Here is a 17959-nt window from a genome sequence, read left to right on the forward strand (position 1 = left end):
ACTTCCCCCAAATAAAATGGGAAAACCCGGTGGGTAGCGCGAAGGATGAAATAGAAATGGTGGAAATGACAAATGACTGCTTCCTAACACAATTTGTGAAGGCACCCACTAGAGGGGAGGCATGCCTTGATTTAGTCTTTTCAAATAATGAAGATAGAATAACTAAAACAGAGGTCAGAGAACCACTGGCAAACTCAGACCACAACATGGTCTCATTTGAAGTGTTTTTTAAATCCCCAAAAGTAAAGACTAAAGTTAAGGTTTACAATTTTAGAAAAGCAAACTATGAAGGCATGAAACAGAGACTAACAGAAGTAGATTGGAGTAAAATAGAGAAAACACCCACAGAAGAAGGATGGTTGTTCTTCAAAAATGTAGTACTAGAGGCGCAAAACAATTACATCCCTAAAGTAGACAAATCTAAATGTAAAACTAAATTGCCAAAATGGTTTAATAGATCAATTAAAAAAAATATTCAGTGAAAAAAGGCACTTTACAGAGCATTAAAAAAAGGACCAAAAAGAAAGTACGCAGAAAGAGTACACGGAACTGCAAACGCAAGTCAAAAAGGAAGTTAGAAAGGCCAAGAGAGAAATAGAAATGAACATTGCTAAGGGAGCTAAAACCAATTCCAAAATGTTTTTCCAATATTACAACAGCAAGAGAACATTCAAAGAGGAGATTAAATGTTTAAGAGATACAAATGGCAAAATCGTAGAGGAAAAAAAAAAAATAGCAAATATGTTAAATGATTACTTTTCACAAGTTTTTACAAAGGAAGATACTGACAACATGCCCCACATGTCATCCAGTTCCTATCCAGTTTTAAATAACTTTAGCATAACTGAGGCAGAAGTGTTAAAGGGACTAGGAGCTCTTAAAATAAACAAATCCCCTGGGCCGGATGAGATCCTCCCAGTAGTACTCAAAGAAATGAAAGAAGTAATTTACAAACCGCTAACCAAGATCATGCAGCAGTCTCTTGACACAGGGGTGGTACCGACAGACTGGAAAATTGCAAACGTAATACCGATCCACAAAAAGGGAAACAAAACTGAACCAGGTAACTACAGACCAGTAAGCCTGACTTCTATTATATGCAAACTTATGGAAACTATAATAAGATCCAAAATGGAAAATTATCTATATGGTAACAGGGTCCTGGGAGACAGTCAACATGGTTTTAGGAAAGGGAGATCGTGCCTAACTAACTTGCTTGATTTTTTTGAGGATGCAACATCGATAATGGATAATTGCAAAGCATATGACATGGTTTATTTAGATTTCCAGAAAGCTTTTGACAAAGTCCCGCACAAAAGATTAATTCTCAAACTGAACGCAGTTGGGATTCAAGGAAACACATGTACATGGATTAGGGAGTGGTTAACATGTAGAAAACAGAAAGTACTGATTAGAGGAAAAACCTCAGAATGGAGTGTGGTAACCAGCGGTGTACCACAGGGATCAGTATTAGGTCCTCTGCTATTCCTAATCTACATTAATGATTTAGATTCTGGTATAGTAAGCAAACTTGTTAAATTTGCAGACGACACAAAAGTAGGAGGAGTGGCAAACACTGTTGCAGCAGCAAAGGTCATTCAAAATGATCTAGACAAGATTCAGAACTGGGCAGACACATGGCAAATGACATTTAATAGAGAAAAGTGTAAGGTACTGCACGCAGGAAATAAAAATGTACATTATAAATATCATATGGGAGATACTGAAATTGGAGAAGGAATCTATGAAAAAGACCTAGGAGTTTTTGTTGAAATGTCTTCATCTAGACAATGTGGGGAAGCTATAAAAAAGGCTAACAAGATGCTCGGATACATTGTGAAAAGTGTTGAATTTAAATCAAAGGAAGTAATGTTAAAACTGTACAATGCACTAGTAAGACCTCATCTTGAATATTGTGTGCAGTTCTGGTCACCTCGCTATAAAAAAGATATTGCTGCTCTAGAAAGAGTGCAAAGAAGAGCGACCAGAATATTCCGGGCTTAAAAGGCATGTCATATGCAGACAGGCTAAAAGAATTGAATCTGTTCAGTCTTGAACAAAGAAGACTACGTGGCGACCTAATTCAAGCATTTAAAATTCTAAAAGGTATTGACAGTGTCGACCCAAGGGACTTTTTCAGCCTGAAAAAAGAAACAAGGACCAGGGGTCACAAATGGAGATTAGACAAAGGGGCATTCAGAACAGAAAATAGGAGGCACTTTTTTACACAGAGAATTGTGAGGGTCTGGAATCAACTCCCCAGTAATGTTGTTGAAGCTGACACCCTGGGATCCTTCAAGAAGCTGCTTGATGAGATTCTGGGATCAATAAGCTACTAACAACCAAACGAGCAAGATGGGCCGAATGGCCTCCTCTCATTTGTAAACTTTCTTATGTTCTTAAGATCTGAATACCCCGCAGTGCTTCATCCATGCACTTGGAAAATGTGCAGGGCGCCAGCGAGAGACTAAATGGCAGCACGCAGAATTCATACATGTTGCCTTGAAAGACGAAGCGTAGATATTTTCTGTGCTCGGTATGGATTGGGACATGCAAGTAGGCATCTTGCAGGTCGATCAATGTGAACCAGTTTCCCGGCTGGATGGACTGGCAGATACACTGTGCAGTCAACATGTTGAACCTCCTTTGTTTGAGGAACATGTTGAGGACCCTGAGGTTAAGAATAGGTCGGAAACCGCTGTCCCTCTTGGGCACCAGGATGTACCTGGAGTAGAAGCCGCTGAGGGCATTGCTTTGGTATACCAAGCACACAGCATTCTTCTGTTGAAGATTGGCAATCTCCTATTGAAGGAGAATCATGCACACTGGTTCGATGGTGGTAAAGAGCACACCATTGAAGGGTGGCGGGCCTAAGAAAAATTGCAGAGTGTAACCGTGTTTCATAGTCGATAGCACCCAGAAGTCCTGGGTGCAGCCTTGCCATGGGTTGTTTCCAGTGGTCAGTCTGGTTGTGAGGGGGAAGGTGGCAGCCGGAGCCCGTCAGGCCACCTAGGGCATTGGCAGTACAGGAAGGCACGATAATTTCAAAGTGACCTCCGTGGCCTTGTGGGACCTCTCAAGGCTCACATCAATGGTCGCTCTGAACGTCTGCCCCGGTGTTATGGGGGCATCTAACAGCGCCACCTTCTTGGTCTCCACGACCTTGGCCTGGGTTAGCCAGAGGTGTCGGCGAGCAGCTACCAGTGCCACCAGAGACCTGCCTCATGCCTTACCTAACTCCCCCTTTAGGTCAGCCATTGCCCTCGTCACCGCCTGAAGATCTCCTGTGTCCGCCTCAGTTGCCTGTTCCTGCAGCCTCTCCACCAGCTGCGACTGGTACACCACCAGTATGGCCATTGCATTCGCCGCACAGACAGATAACACCGCTGATGCATATCCTTTCTTGAGCATAGCATCAGTAGTCCTGCAAGGCTTGGACGGACAAGTGGGGTCTTTGTCCCCTCTGGTGAAGGTGGATCCTTGCACCAGAACCGTGACCGTGTCCCTAATGGTAGGGAACATGCCTAGGCCAGCTTCTTGGGCTCCTGCGGTGTGTAACAGGGACTCTGCCATTCCGGTGCCTGAAGGAGCTGACGCCGGGTTGCCCCAAGAAGCATGAACCGGCTCCAGGAAGTCCTGGCACAAGGGTAGGGCTTGTTATGGGTGCCATTTTTGCTTAAGAAAGAGATTCCCCTTCCCTTCCTGTTCTACCGGCCAGGGAACGTCCGTGGCAGCAGCTGCGCGCTGTTTTTAAGGCCCGGAACTCCTCCCTCTGCGATACATGCGGAAGGGGCGGTTGGAACCCCCTGCTGTGGCCTGCCCAACTGAAGTGGCAGGGTCAGACATGTCCGACCTTGATGCTGTAAATGACAGTTTCCCTGGGCTTGGAGGTCTCTGTGGGGCTGGGGATGGAGAGTGGGAAAAAGAAAGCTGGGGCTGCCCGATAGTAAATGGCAGTCTAACTAGGGACTTCGAGGGTCTCTAGCATGGTCTGCTGGGCCCTCACTGTCTCCACTAGCTCTTGGAAGCACCGCTCAGCTGAGTTTTGACGCCTCTGTGGCGATCCAGGTGGAGAGCGACAGCGCCTGCGCCTACGTAGGGAAGGAGAGCTGTGCCTCCTGGGGACCGCCTCCTCCAGTGATGTCGCCTAGGCGGCAACCATCTTGCCTTCATGGAGGGATGCCTACGCCTCTGCACCGGTGGTGGACAAGGTGAGGGTGACCCAGGGGTATGAGGGAGCGCCCTGGTCACAGTAACAGGCGGGGTTCAAGGGCCTTGGGAAGGGCCTTGGACCACCAATCTTATTCTCCCTTGCCCTGAGGAGAGAGGGCTGCCCTCCTTGTGCGTCGTTCGTTTGGAGAACTTTCTGCAGGGAAAGCAGTCCAACTCACCCACCAATACTCTGATTGAGTGGTCTGACCCTAGGCATCTGGTGCAGGATGAATGTTCGCCCTGCCTGGGGAGCTTTACTGCGCAGTGGTCGCACTGGTGAAAACCAGCGGAGGAATGTGGAGCACACTGACCTTTCAATGTACCATTTGTATCATTTGGTGCCAAGCAACGCGTCAGTGCCAAGCTTGTAACAATTGGTACTGGACAATCGGCATCGGTGACGGTGTCATGGGTGCACCGATCGATTTTGGTGCCGAAAAGAGGGCGGACGGAGTCAGGCTGTTAATTGGTGCCGAGTATATTGCGTTGGTGCTGAGGAAGCGCGGTCGGTGTCAGCATTGAGGAGATGGTCAAGCCGGTGCTGAGTTGGGCCCGAGCTGCAAGGTAGCAGAGGCCAATTAAATTGGCGCAGAGGACGGTCAAAACCGTACAAAATCAGCCAATTTCCAGAACAAAGAAAGCTTGAGGTAATCTATGACCAGTCTTCGTGGAGTGAGAGAGAAAATGGCGATAGGCTGCTGTGAGGACGACCCTCTTCAACAGGAGGTGAGAGGGACTTCCTCCTCACAGCAGGGCCCTGATAGAGCAGCTTTTTTATATATGCTCAGTATTTGACGGTCAGAGAGAGCTCTTCCCATTCGGTAATGGTTGTCATTCCACTTGAAAGGGAACAGGTTTATTGGCTCTGGTCTTGTATCATCGCTATGATTCCTGTCCTTAAGAAAGTGGCATTAATAAAGATGTAATTATGTAAGGTTACCAATGCACAAATACGCAGCATATTTAAATCTTCCCACATTAATTTAAAATACTTACTGACAGGTATGGCCCTTTCCCAATGTAACACTCGGCTTTGTTTGACCCTTTCATGCATGAATTATGGTAACCGTAAACAATTACAAATGGTTTTTATTAGTCTTCAGGGCCTATAAAAGTACAAAATTTAAGAAGTTACACATATGTCCACTTGAGTGGACAACATGCGTCTGTAACATAACCAATTGCCCTATTATCTTGGAACAGCATATTATGAATGAAAGTCTTTTTTTTTTAATTGGGAAAAAAAAGTAATACAAAATGCAAAAGTAAATGGCTGGTACCATTCCAACTGGTATGTATTGCCTTGCAAAAGTATTCAGACCCCTGACCAGTTCTCTCAAATTACTGAATTACAAATGGTAAATTGAAATTTCATTCTGTTTGAAATTTTATTTTTAAACACTGAAACTCAGAATCAATTATTGAAAGGTGACATTGGTTTTATGCTGGGAAATATTTTTAAGAAAAATAAAAAAACTGAAATATCTTGCTTGCATAAGTATTCAACCCCCACACATTAATATTTGGTAGAGCCACCTTTCGCTGCAATAACAGCTTTAAGTATTTTGGGGTAAGTATGTACCAGCTTTGCACACAGTGTCGGAGTGATTTTGGCCCATTCTTCTTGGCAGATTTGCTCCAGGTTGTTCAGGTTGGTTGGACGACGCTTGTGGACTGCAATTTTCAAATAGTGCCACAGATTGTACCAAAAATGTTCATTTTACCCAAACACATACCTATAATAGTAAAACCAGAGAAACTGATAATTTTGCAGTGGTCTCTTCATTTTTTCCAGAGCTGTATATATATATATATTTATACCCAAATATGGATGTATGCACTCGGAAACAAAAATGTTCTCAATGTTTGAAATATAAATGTCTTCATTGTTGAACAATAATATATATTTTTTTACTTCAGTGTTATATACATCAAGTTACCATTCTTCCCTCTTTAGTAACTGAATTTGTCTGATTTTAGCGCTGGGTGTGGAAGGTGGCAAAGCACCCAGGACACAATGGCTCGAGGCACTGCATGCACATGTACTAGTTTTCCATGTACAAGCTGCATCATGGCAGCATTTTTTGCATCAGTTAACTTTGGCCAGTGATTCCCTACACTGAATCTGATTTCAGGGGGTGTCCTTGACACTGCCATTTTCATTGCTGCTCCTCGGGCTCCTGCTTCCTCTCCCTGCGTGTCTGGCTGCCATTCACCATCATCTCTATCACTGTCACTTGAATGTGATGGAATCTCCTCTGCTACCCTGTAGCTAGGTGCTCCTGATGTCTGGGTAAGGCAATAACAATACTACTAATAAAACTGTTACTACTACCACACAGAAATTATTATTCAGAAAGTTAATTTTCAATTAAAAAACAGTTGAGAGGAGATAAAATGATCCAATTTGTGGACAGCATTGCAATATAGACCTCTTATTACAAAACAATATTTAGCATAGCCCTATAGAACAACATAGGCCTAATGTGCAATATTAATCTTAATATTGCATGATGTCCACTTACAATAAGTGGACAAATGGTTTAACATAAACTGTAAATAAAATAAAGTGAATATTTGAACAAAACATATACCATATTATTCCCTAAATATTACTTTCTTTGAATATATTTGTTTTCCCTGCTCTGCTCTTTTTGTGTAAAAGGATTTTACAGAAATCCCTGAGGTGCTCGCTGCTGCTCAACTTTTCTCTGCAATTGTACTGGCATGTTTATGTCTTTTGTAGTATCTAACAAATGCCACTAGATGGCAGGCGTTTTAATTTCGGTACACATTCAATGAAGAGGAAACCATGCATTAGTGAAGTCAAAACAGAGTTTCTATAGGAGATAATCACTTAAAAATAGCTGTCCACTGTAGTGACCTCTATGCGTGAAAGGATTGAACACCAACAATGGGTTGGATAATATGTAGTGCGCCATTGTACTATTGTTTCCACTTTCTTTAGTATTATCAAATCAACATTTCGCGTGAGCTTTAGTGGCTTAATGGATAAGGCACTTTCCTCCTAAGCCCTTAATTAAGGGTTCAAGCCCCATCTGGGGTGAAGTGTTGTTATAAAAATTGACATAATTATTATATTTTTTTCTAGTGAAATAGCTATGTATTTTGAAATAAAGATGTATTCATTATTATGAACGTTGACAGAAAGTATATTGTATTTACATTTCCCACGTGTGCTTGCCTTGTACATGTCTGATAGAGTTTCAACAAAGGCATTTGATTTTGGTTCATTATTTAGCCTATACTGCCATCTACAGCATTACTGCGGGTGTTGTTTGCTTCTTTTGACAATGATATGGATGTTTTCATGTAAAACAGCGATAGCATGTAGTCGTGACTCAGTGTAGTCTGAGTTTTTAAGGCGATGCACTAGAAATCCATTAGGGTTTCCCCTCTCAGGTTCAAATTCTGCTGATTACATAACCTTTCTTTTTAATTGTATGTACAACATTGTTAATACATTTTTAAAGTTGAGGAAGTCTGAGATATTATTGGTTGTACTTCATATCGCTTTGGTTCATTTTTAATTTGTTAATTTTGACACCAATACAAATGCTGCGGTTTATTTAAAGAAGAAAAGTCATGGCCCATACAGGGGGCTAACCCACAACCTTGGCATTATTAGCAACACACTCTAACCAACTGAGCTAACCGGCCACACACGCAAAGTGTTTTACTAAAACCTAAGATAAACAAGTCCTGCAGACATGATTGTTCTGCCAAGATGTCATGTTAAACTGAACAATGACATTCAAAGTAATGGAAAGGCATAATTAGAGGCTTCATCATAATGAGGCAGTTTAACAGTGTGAATGAAGCAGTGAGGTGCGGGCTTGTGGTGACTGTCTGTCATTTAATGACCCTGTAACAAGAGAAACAATTCAAATTACCAAGCATGCGGTGGATGTTTTAAGAAATAAACGAACAAAAAGATTTGTCAGAAGTGGGGTTTGAACCCACACCTCCAGAGCAACCTGTTTCCTCGCTTTCTATATGGGATCACAAGGACCCGCCTCTTACAGAAAAAAACATAGGGCAAACAGCGTGATTGCTTCTTGGTTAGAAACAAATCAACAGTCTTAGCAAATTAACGTCATCAAAAAACCACAAAGGCATTACATAAATGTTACAGATATATTTCCTAGACAGAACGGTTGTAACATAATTAAGTATATTTCTAAACAATCTGCTAGTAACAGACATAATCTCAAAGCTTTATCATTCACTTTTAGCTCCTATGAAAGACCAGTGTGCTTGCGCATTAGATCACAGAAAACATGATAATCCTAGCTCTTTTGTACCTCTTGATAAGACACCCACTCAGAATGTGTCCGCTGACTCCAGCCCCCTAAGGAACACTGGATCGGTCATCAAATACAACACTCACTGTGCCTTTCACACTCTAAAATGAACACTCCCACTCTTCCTCGTGGACAGCGAGTCCAAACACTTCACAAATGCATTTTGCTAGTTTTATATAAAGGTTTATTAGAATAATTCCTTACCATTATACAATCACATCACCAAAAAACATGCATTTTGCAAAAATAAATCTGTCAATATCCATATATAATCTTCAACTCTACTGAAAACAATTTTACAAAAATCAATTTCTGTTTCTTGATTTTTTGTTTTATTATACAGGTTCATGTTTCTCAACAACCACAAAGCTTCTATGGTACTGTTGATGATCAGCCAGCCTTTTCTACATTTGATCCCACCCACACAGATATAAAACTGTACAATGCACTAGTAAGACTTCATCGTGAATATTGTGTGCGATTCTGGTCACCTCGCTATAAAAAAGATATTGCTGCTCTAGAAAGAGTGCAGAAGAGCGACCAGAATTATTCCGGGCTTAAAAGGCATGTCATATGCAGACAGGCTAAAAGAATTGAATCTGTTCAGTCTTTGAACAAAGAAGACTACGTGGCGACCTGATTCAAGCATTCAAAATTCTAAAAGGTATTGACAGTGTCGACCCAAGGGACTTTTTCACCCTGAAAAAAGAAACAAGGACCAGGGGTCACAAATGGAGATTAGACAAAGGGGCATTCAGAACAGAAAATAGGAGGCACATTTTTACACAGAGAATTGTGAGGGTCTGGAATCAACTCCCCAGTAATGTTGTTGAAGCTGACACCCTGGGATCCTTCAAGAAGCTGCTTGATGAGATTTTGGGATCAGTATGCTACTAACAAGCAAACGAGCAAGATGGGCCGAATGGCCTCCTCTCGTTTGTAAACGTTCTTATGTTCTTATGTTCTTATATCTCAGCATACCATTCCTTTATTAAATTTGCATAATCATCTGAAAAGGAAATACTGCACTCTTGTAAAAATATAATACCTGCACTAATAGATTTAAGGTAACCAAAAACACCCTTTCTCTTATCAGCCCATTTAATACCTCTAACATTTACAGAACATAAATTCAGTGTCATCATTGCACAAAGAATGACAGAAAAAAATAAACTTAATCATTTTTGTCCCTTTTTTCCCTTTTCTTTTTCTCTCCAACTTTATACCACTGATTGTCTCACTGTGTTCTCAATATTGTCCTTGTCTTTGATTGTATTGTTATCATCTCCTTTATCTTTGTCTTTTTCTTTGGCAGCCATCTTGTCTTTGTCTTTGTCTATGGCATATATCTTGTCTTTGTCTTTGTTTGTGGCAGCCATGTTGTCTTTGTTTGTGGCAGCCATGTTGTCTTTGTTTGTGGCAGCCATGTTGTCTTTGTTTGTGGCAGTCACCTTTTCATTATTATCTGACTCACCCTCTGCTGCAACTACTCGTACTGCTGGTTTAAAAAAAAACAGACACAACAGAGAAAGTCTGCACATCTCCCTCCTCCAAATATGTAGAGCCCTGGAAACCAGTTCTTTCAATTTCCACTCCCCGAGTTGGACTGTCTGGACTACTCACAGCCAGGCACTTTTCTTGCTTCCCAATATGTGCAGGTAAATGCTCTCTTTCCTGATTGTGCACAACATCAGGGGCAATATTAACCCCCCCCCCCTGACTTTTTATTTTAGCCACAGGCTTCCATTACCGCTGTGCTGTATTATCTCCATCTCATTATCAATGTTATCCTCCTCTGCAGAGACATCAGGCTCATTTTCAGAAAAATCTGAACTATACAGGTCCTCTTTAAGACTCCTGTCTTCATCCTGCTGTTCCTCTGTTCCCTCTTTGCTGATTTCATCCTCCCTTTCGACATCTTGCTGTTGTGTTACACTCTGTCATTTAACTACATTGGTATACAAATCTGGGCAATTTTTGAACATATGGCCCTCTTCCCCACACACATTGTTTCTCCTCATGGCAGAGGGCAGATACATGTGCCCCCCCCAAAGTTTTTGCATACAGTTACAAAGCAACTCACCTCCATGTCTCCCAGTTGTCCACAGTTACGACACAGCTTCGGCATCTCATTGTATACAACAAACCCACGGGCTGCCCCCAAAGTTACATTACTGGGTAGGTGACGCATCCCACCAATCCCCTTTAAACAATTGAATGAGCCACTGACATGCTCCATTCCACACGCCATCCCTGTCCACAACTTTGCAATATCTCTTTAGCCATGTTTCCATGTCATATTTATGAACAGTCATTATTAAACTGTACAGTCACAACTTTGATCTCCCGGTCAGACAGTGGTTCAACCAAAAAATGTTTCAGAGGAAGTTCATTCTATTTCATTTTATATCGCTGTAAAAACCATTTTTTTCAGAATTTACAAAACTTACATCAAAGCTTGCCTTGGTTCCCGGTCTCTTGATCAAACACTTCAGGTCTTTTGGTGAAGTCTCCAACATTTGCTGGATAATCTTTCTACTGAAGTCCATTCTAGTCAGCTAATTCTCTTCAATTTTTCCACATAATGTAAAATGAATTACATTGTGCCTCTGCACACCAGGTTTCATCGGCATCCCCACAGCTCCTGGTGAAAGCCCCTCCAAGTCCCGGCAGAAGACTTCCTCAGAAGCAGGAACGCCTTAGGCACTGCCTAGATATTTTCTCAAATCTGTTGGAAAAAACTACAGAAATGATCCCTGAAAGTCTTGTTTCATGTGCAATTGGCCGCCCGTCTCCCACCAACTCCAAGTGGCACCGGTAGCTGTGCCGGTGACAAATATACAGGAGCAGTTTCATATAATGCAATTACTGTAGTCCAGTGAGATGTTACAATAACATTACAAACTCATTCCAGACTGCAGGTGGTTAAAAGCTTAATTGGGTTCAAGTTTCTCGTATGATTTAAAAGTACGAGCCAGTTGCCTCATTTGCATTGTCTGCCTTCCTGCTTTGCAGTGTAAAGTATAACAAATGTGTGCTTATAATCTGATGAAAAAGATTCCCATTTGAATCATAAATATTTGGTTTCCATTGCAGCTATTTACATATATTGCTCTGCTGGGCTCCCAGGGTGTTATCTAACAAAACAACATATTTTGTGCTGCCACAATGGAATACATAGACTTTCCTGCCCCGTGTTGCTTTCTTCTTAGATGTGGTCTCAGGATCGGCTGAGTTCTGCTTCCTCATTCACGTTCTGCAGCATTGCGCCTTGCTAATCACTCCAGTACGCTTTGATGGTCCAGCAGTTTGGTCTCTGTGGTGCAATAGGTTAGCGTGTTCAGCTGTTACCCGAAAGGTTAATGACATTAGCAATTACACCGAAGAAAAGAATGTGCTCAGTTTTTAGTTAAAAATAATAACTAACAAACCTAGTCCTGCAACCCAGGATCAAACCAGGGAAGTCTAGATCTTCAGTCTAATGCTCTCCCAACTATTTTGGCTTGTCAGGGCTTTCTTTTTGAGATAGCATTCTTTTTGTCAAGCCGGTAAACCTGTATATAATGAGAAACGTTCAACACCTCGGAAACACCATAATAGAATCTGATCCCTTACAAATGTGTTTCAAGACTGTTAAGTTTTCTCCCAAATGCAGTTCTCAGCAAATGGTTTTGCTTACTTTTTTAAAATTCTTTCCAGAGTAAGACCAAAAGGCCAACATCCTGGAAATAGGTAAACACTGCTACCGGCAGCAATGGAACTGTGTGACAACGTGCCCTCCGTTGTGTATATTATCTGTTATGTGTTGCATGTGGTGTGTTTAAATGTTGGTGTATAGACATTGGTACATGGGATATAAACGGGTGTGTGTAACACAAGTGTTTAAAATGTATATGTGTATTTAGGCACGAGGATCGCACAGCACTTCACATGCAAGTAAAATGTAGTAATATGTGAGCACGGGGAATTGCACTTTATTAATTCACGTGCTGGGATTCAAGTGAATAATGAATTAGTAATTGAATCCCAGCACAACGGTATATATAGATGCACGTTTTCACATACTCGCGGTTGGGTGTTCAGTGAGTGGAGTAAAAGTAATCATAGGAATAATAATACTAATAGTAGTTAAAGTATCTGCCACCGTGTTTGTCTGTCTAGTCTGTTTTGTTTGTCTTTTTGTTTTGGCGACGTGTGCCGTGTCCTGTGTTTGTTTGTCCAACCTTTTTATTTTCTGTTCTGTCTATTAAATGCTGAGCGAAACATTCGCTCAGCTCCACCAAACCACACCTCTCTGTCATTCATTCCTTTTCCTGGTTCTGACGTCGCCCACTTCGGCAGTCTCTGTGACACATGGTGTCCTGAGTGGGATTTAAGCGCCTCCAAGCGTCAGACCAGGAGAGGTGTTGTGTGTGTAAAAAAAAAACACAACAACAACAACAACAACAACAACAACTACAAAAAAATGGGATGGAAGGAGGATAAAGAGGTGAGGGACAGGGAGGAGGAGTGCTGCCTAAGGGCCAGACATCCCCGGCGATATAACAAGCCCTTGCTGGGGTGCCTCCTCTGCGACCAGGACCATCTGTTTGCCAACTGTCCCTTCCGCTGCCCCTACCAAGAGGGAGAGGAAGAACTTGCACAGGAGAGGAAGGTGAGGAGGAGGCAGAGAAGGGGAAAGGGGAAGAGGACCACAGAGTGTCCACCGCCCAAGTCTCCACCAGCAGGGGAAGAATGCCTGCTGGTGTTGCCTCCAGAGGGAGAGGAGCCATCTCCAGCGCCAGAGGGAGAGAAGCCATTGCTGTCATCTCCAGCGCCAGAGGGAGAGGTCCCACTGCTTTCTCCAGAGCCGCACGAGTCCACTGCAAGTGAGGGAGAGCCGCACCAGTCCCCTACAAGTGAGGGAGAGCCACACCAGTCCCCTGCAAGTGAGGGAGAGCCGCACCAGTCCCCTGTAACAAGGGTAGACTACACGCCACTCTCGCCTCCGTCACCAGGAGACTACATGCCTCTGCCACCTCCACCGGCAGGAGCAGAGCAGCAGGAGCTGCTTCTGCCCTCTGCCACCTCCACCGGCAGGAGCAGAGCAGCAGGAGCTGCCTCTGCCTCCAGCACCAGCAGAGGGTGAATGCCTGCTGGGTCCCTGTCCACCAGCAGAGGGTGAATGCCTGCTGGTATCACTTCCCCCACCAGCAGAGGGTGGATTCCTGCTGGTATCACTTTCCCCACCAGCAGAGGATGAATGCCTGCTGGTATCACTTCCCCCACCATCACAAGGAGAGGAGCTGGAGCTGCCTCTGCCTCCATCGCCATCAGGGAGAGAGGAGCAGGAGCTGCCTCTCTCTGCACCAGAAGGACCAGGACTAGATGCTGGCGGTCCTCAGCAGCCTTTGCATAGGCTGCTGAGGGAAGCACAGGGAAGAACCGCCCAGCTGCAGTGGTCGAAAAGAGGGCCATCTCCCGCACCCCAGCTTCCCTGCCACGCTTCGCCCAAGGATGCTTCAGCATCGCCTGGGGTTGCCAGCCGCTCAGCATCGCCTGGGGTTGTCAGCCGCTCAGCATCGCCTGAGGGTGCCAGCCGCTCAGCATCGCCTGGGGTTGCCAGCCGCTCAGCATCACCTGGGGTTGCCAGCCGCTCCACATCACCGGGGGCTGCCTGTTGCTCCGCATCGCAGCAGGAAGTACTGTGGCCGGAACCCCACCAAGGGGAGCTGCCGGCCACAAAGAAGGGGGATGAGGTCTGGAGACCACCAACCCCAGCAGCAGTTTCGCTGTCGGAGATTGTGGGGGAGGTCAGGAGACCTGCTCCCACTGCAGTTTCTTCGCTGCTGGAAGTACTATGGTCAGAGCCCCACCCAGGGAGCTACCGGGGGGGGGGGGGGGGGGGGTGTATATGTGTATTTAGGCACGAGCATTGCACAGCACTTCACATGCAAGTAAAATGTAATAATATGTGAGCACGGGGAATTGCACTTTATTAATTCATGTGCTGGGATTCAAGTGAATCATTAATTAGTAATTGAATCCCAGCACAACAATATATATAGATGCACGTTTTCACATACTCGCGGTTGGGTGTTCGGTGAGAGGAGAACGGGATAGGAGGCTGAGGTAAAAGTAATCATAGGAATAATAATAATAATAATACTAATAGTAGTTAAAGTATCTGCTCACCGTGTTTGTCTGTCTAGTCCGTTTTGTTTGTCTTTTTGTTTTGGTGACGTGTGCCGTGTCCTGTGTTTGTTTGTACAACCTTTTTATTTTTTGTTCTGTTTATTAAATGCTGAGCGAAACATTCGCTCAGCTCAACCAAACCACACCTCTCTGTCATTCATTCCTTTTCCTGGTTCTGAAAGTCTATTAACATCTTTAACACAATCATCTGTGTTCCAATAGCAGTTAATCCACAGGGTGATCAATAAAGTGACTGCTGGGTTTGTTCACATATTATCACATATTATAATATTATCATATTATTGTTCACTCCTATCCCAGTGGTACTCAAAAAAGAAGAGATTATGAGGAAAAGGACAAACTCTTGGGAACATATCCTTCATTCCATTGCCGAAAGGGTTCATCCTGCAAATTATTTTGGTGTGATTATGGACAGCACACCTGACACTAGCCACACTGAGCACCTATCAGTTACACTGCGCTGTGTCAACTGTGAGCTATCTGTTGGTGCTTCAGTTACAGAACATTTTACTGGAGTTGTAGCTGTTGAGGACACTACTGGTGAGGAAGTGTGTGATAGTTTTTTAGGACACCTCAAGAACCTGGAAATTAATGTTAATGACTGCAGAAGACAGAGCTATGACAATGGAAGCAATATGAAAGGCAAAAAGCAGGGTGTACAAAATAGAGTGCAAAACATTAACAAAAAGACTCTGTTCATGCCATGCCTTAGCAGCCGCACCTTGAACCTGGTCATATTGGATGCTGCAAAATCATTGGTGCTGTCTGTGACATTTTTGGTTGTATTTTTGTTATCTTCAGTTCTTCTACTCAACACTGGTCCATACTTAAACAGTGTTTTACCCAGCTTACAGTCAAACCGTTGTCATGCACTCGCTCAGAGTCCCACGTTGACAGTGTTAAGGTGCTTCAATATTATTTACATAAAGTGCCTAATGGCCTGGAAGCCCTTGTAGATCATGCAGTTCAGAAAAGAGACGGCATGACAGCCACTGAGGCACGAAACCTTGCAGGAAACATATCTTCAGGACACTTCACAGTGTGCATTGTCGTACGGCACAATGTTTTGTTTCATATCAATCATGCAAGGAAACTCTTTCAGAGTCACACTATAGGGATGGATGCCCTTAAAAACGAAATTCAGGCAGTGCTGAAAGAGGCTCACGTCTCTGCACGGGAAATCACAGAACAGATCGGGATTGAACTAACATTTCCCAGAGAAGACGAAATAAAAAATCAATCAGGAGAGAGAAGCTTCTCGCGTTTGAAGTTATTGAAGACTTACGGAATACAATGTCACATGACCACCTGAATGAGATTCGAACATGACATTTGTTGGAAGGTGGACTTCTTCTAGGAGGTGATTGTAGTAAGTTTGTCATGTTTAATATTCTTAAGAGATGTTTTTTGATTAGATGATAATAGTAGTTGTTGATAATGATGACGTTTTTTATTGGTAGTTTATTGGTAGTAATAGCAGTAGTAATTTTACCCTGTACTTTTTTTTGTTGTTGTTGTTGTTGGGGGGATTGGTACGGGGGCATTTTTTACCTTTTGCCATGGGCCCCCATTCATCCTACAGGCCCTAGGACAAATAACTTTCAAATGTGGTTCCTTTGCAATTCGAAGACAACCACCTCTTAATTGGTATGTGATATTCCTGCCCTTCGGGTAGGTATTGCTGAGCTCTCTATACCAGAGCTGCTGAAAGGCCCCTTCCTGTGATGACGCACTCAGTCCCTTCTACCAAGGGAATAAAACCGTCACTTCCAGGAAGATCCTCCTCTTTTCCCTGAAGACAGTAAGGTAAGATCTCTGTGTCTAGCTGAGTGTGGATAAGGAAAGAGCTTCTCGAGTCATTCGAGTCATTGTATTTCCCTTGCATTCGTGCTGAAAGCCGGCTTCTGCTTTCCTGGAATCAACGACTTAAAAAAAGATTGAGTCCTTTCTGTCTTTCAGCGGCCTCCTCGCTTGCGTGATTTAGGCCTGTCTTTTTTATCTGTCTGTCTTATGTGAGGGACTGCCTGTGCAGTCATCTGCGAATGATTGTCTTTTCTTCTTGAGAGTACATGTGTCCACCTCGGTGAGTTGGGCCTTGTAACAGTGTACTCTCTCTCCCTTTACTCCTCTCTGGAGTATATGTGTCCTCCTTGGGGCTAGGCCTTGTTGTATCCATGCTGTCGAGTGACCTCCCCAGCCGTGCTCTCCTCCATGGGGCTAGGCCTTGCCGTATCCCCACTATCAAGTAGACCATGCCGGCCACACGGGGCTGCCACCTCGGTGAGTCAGACCTTGTAAACAGTATACCCTCTCCTGCTTGCTTTTCTCCTATGAGTACACGTGTCCTCCTCTGGGCTAGGCCTTGCCATACCCCCGCTGTTGAGTGACCTTCCTAGCACAATCTCCTCCACTGGGCTATGCCTTTTCTTATCCCTGTTCTTGAGTAAACCCTGCAGGCCGCACAGACTGCCAGTCTTATAAACAATCAGTGCGCTATTTTCCCTGTGTTATTGTCTGCTTAAACTTACCCATTGTGGCTTCGACCCTGGCACCCCCCCCCAGGACACGCATAGCCTGTGAGATTATTATCTCGGGGCACAGGTGCTTAATATAAGCAGCACACGGTGCCCAGTGCCTCAGTGGTCGTACACAACAGCGCTGCATGGTATGCGGTGCACTTAGCACCCTCAGTACTCGGTGTGCGCGGTACTCAGTATGCACAGTGCACGTGTGATACCTCTACCACTCTAATGCAATTAAGCATGGTACACAGTTCACGTAGTGTATGGTACTTAGTGTGCAAGGCGTTTGGGATGCACAGTGCAATCAGTGCACATGGTGCATGTTGTGTAGGCACTGCTCAACTTAGCTTATAGCTCACAGTGCTGCGCAGTTCCCAGTGTAAACAGGGTTCTCGGCGCAAAGTGTGCAGGGTTAATATCCTTGCTGTAACGCTAGTGGTTGTATACACTACGTTGACACTTACCAGGCTTATGTTGGGGTCTCATCCCTGTACAGCCTGCAACGCCAGCATACCAGAGGGGACAAACACACCCTGTGCGTGTGCTGTCTGGGGGTACCACATGCCTCCATGGCCCTTGAGAAGGGCGAGGCATTTAGGATCTGCGAGACCCTTCAGCCATGATTGAAAGATGCCCGGTTAGAGAGTCCCAGGAACCCCTGTTGGGCATTCCCAATGCGCAAGCTGGCAGCAATCGCTCCCCATC

The 17959-nt window shown here is 44.0% G+C and overlaps 1 pseudogene; it reads right to left on the reverse strand.

The window, feature by feature from the left end:
- Positions 1-8551: 8551 nt before the first annotated feature.
- On the reverse strand, positions 8552-8739 carry LOC121298514 (annotated as a pseudogene).
- Positions 8740-17959: the final 9220 nt, after the last annotated feature.

The sequence above is a fragment of the Polyodon spathula genome, chromosome 23 (assembly GCF_017654505.1).
Source record: "Polyodon spathula isolate WHYD16114869_AA chromosome 23, ASM1765450v1, whole genome shotgun sequence".
In the NCBI taxonomy this organism is placed as follows: Eukaryota; Metazoa; Chordata; class Actinopteri; order Acipenseriformes; family Polyodontidae; genus Polyodon; species Polyodon spathula.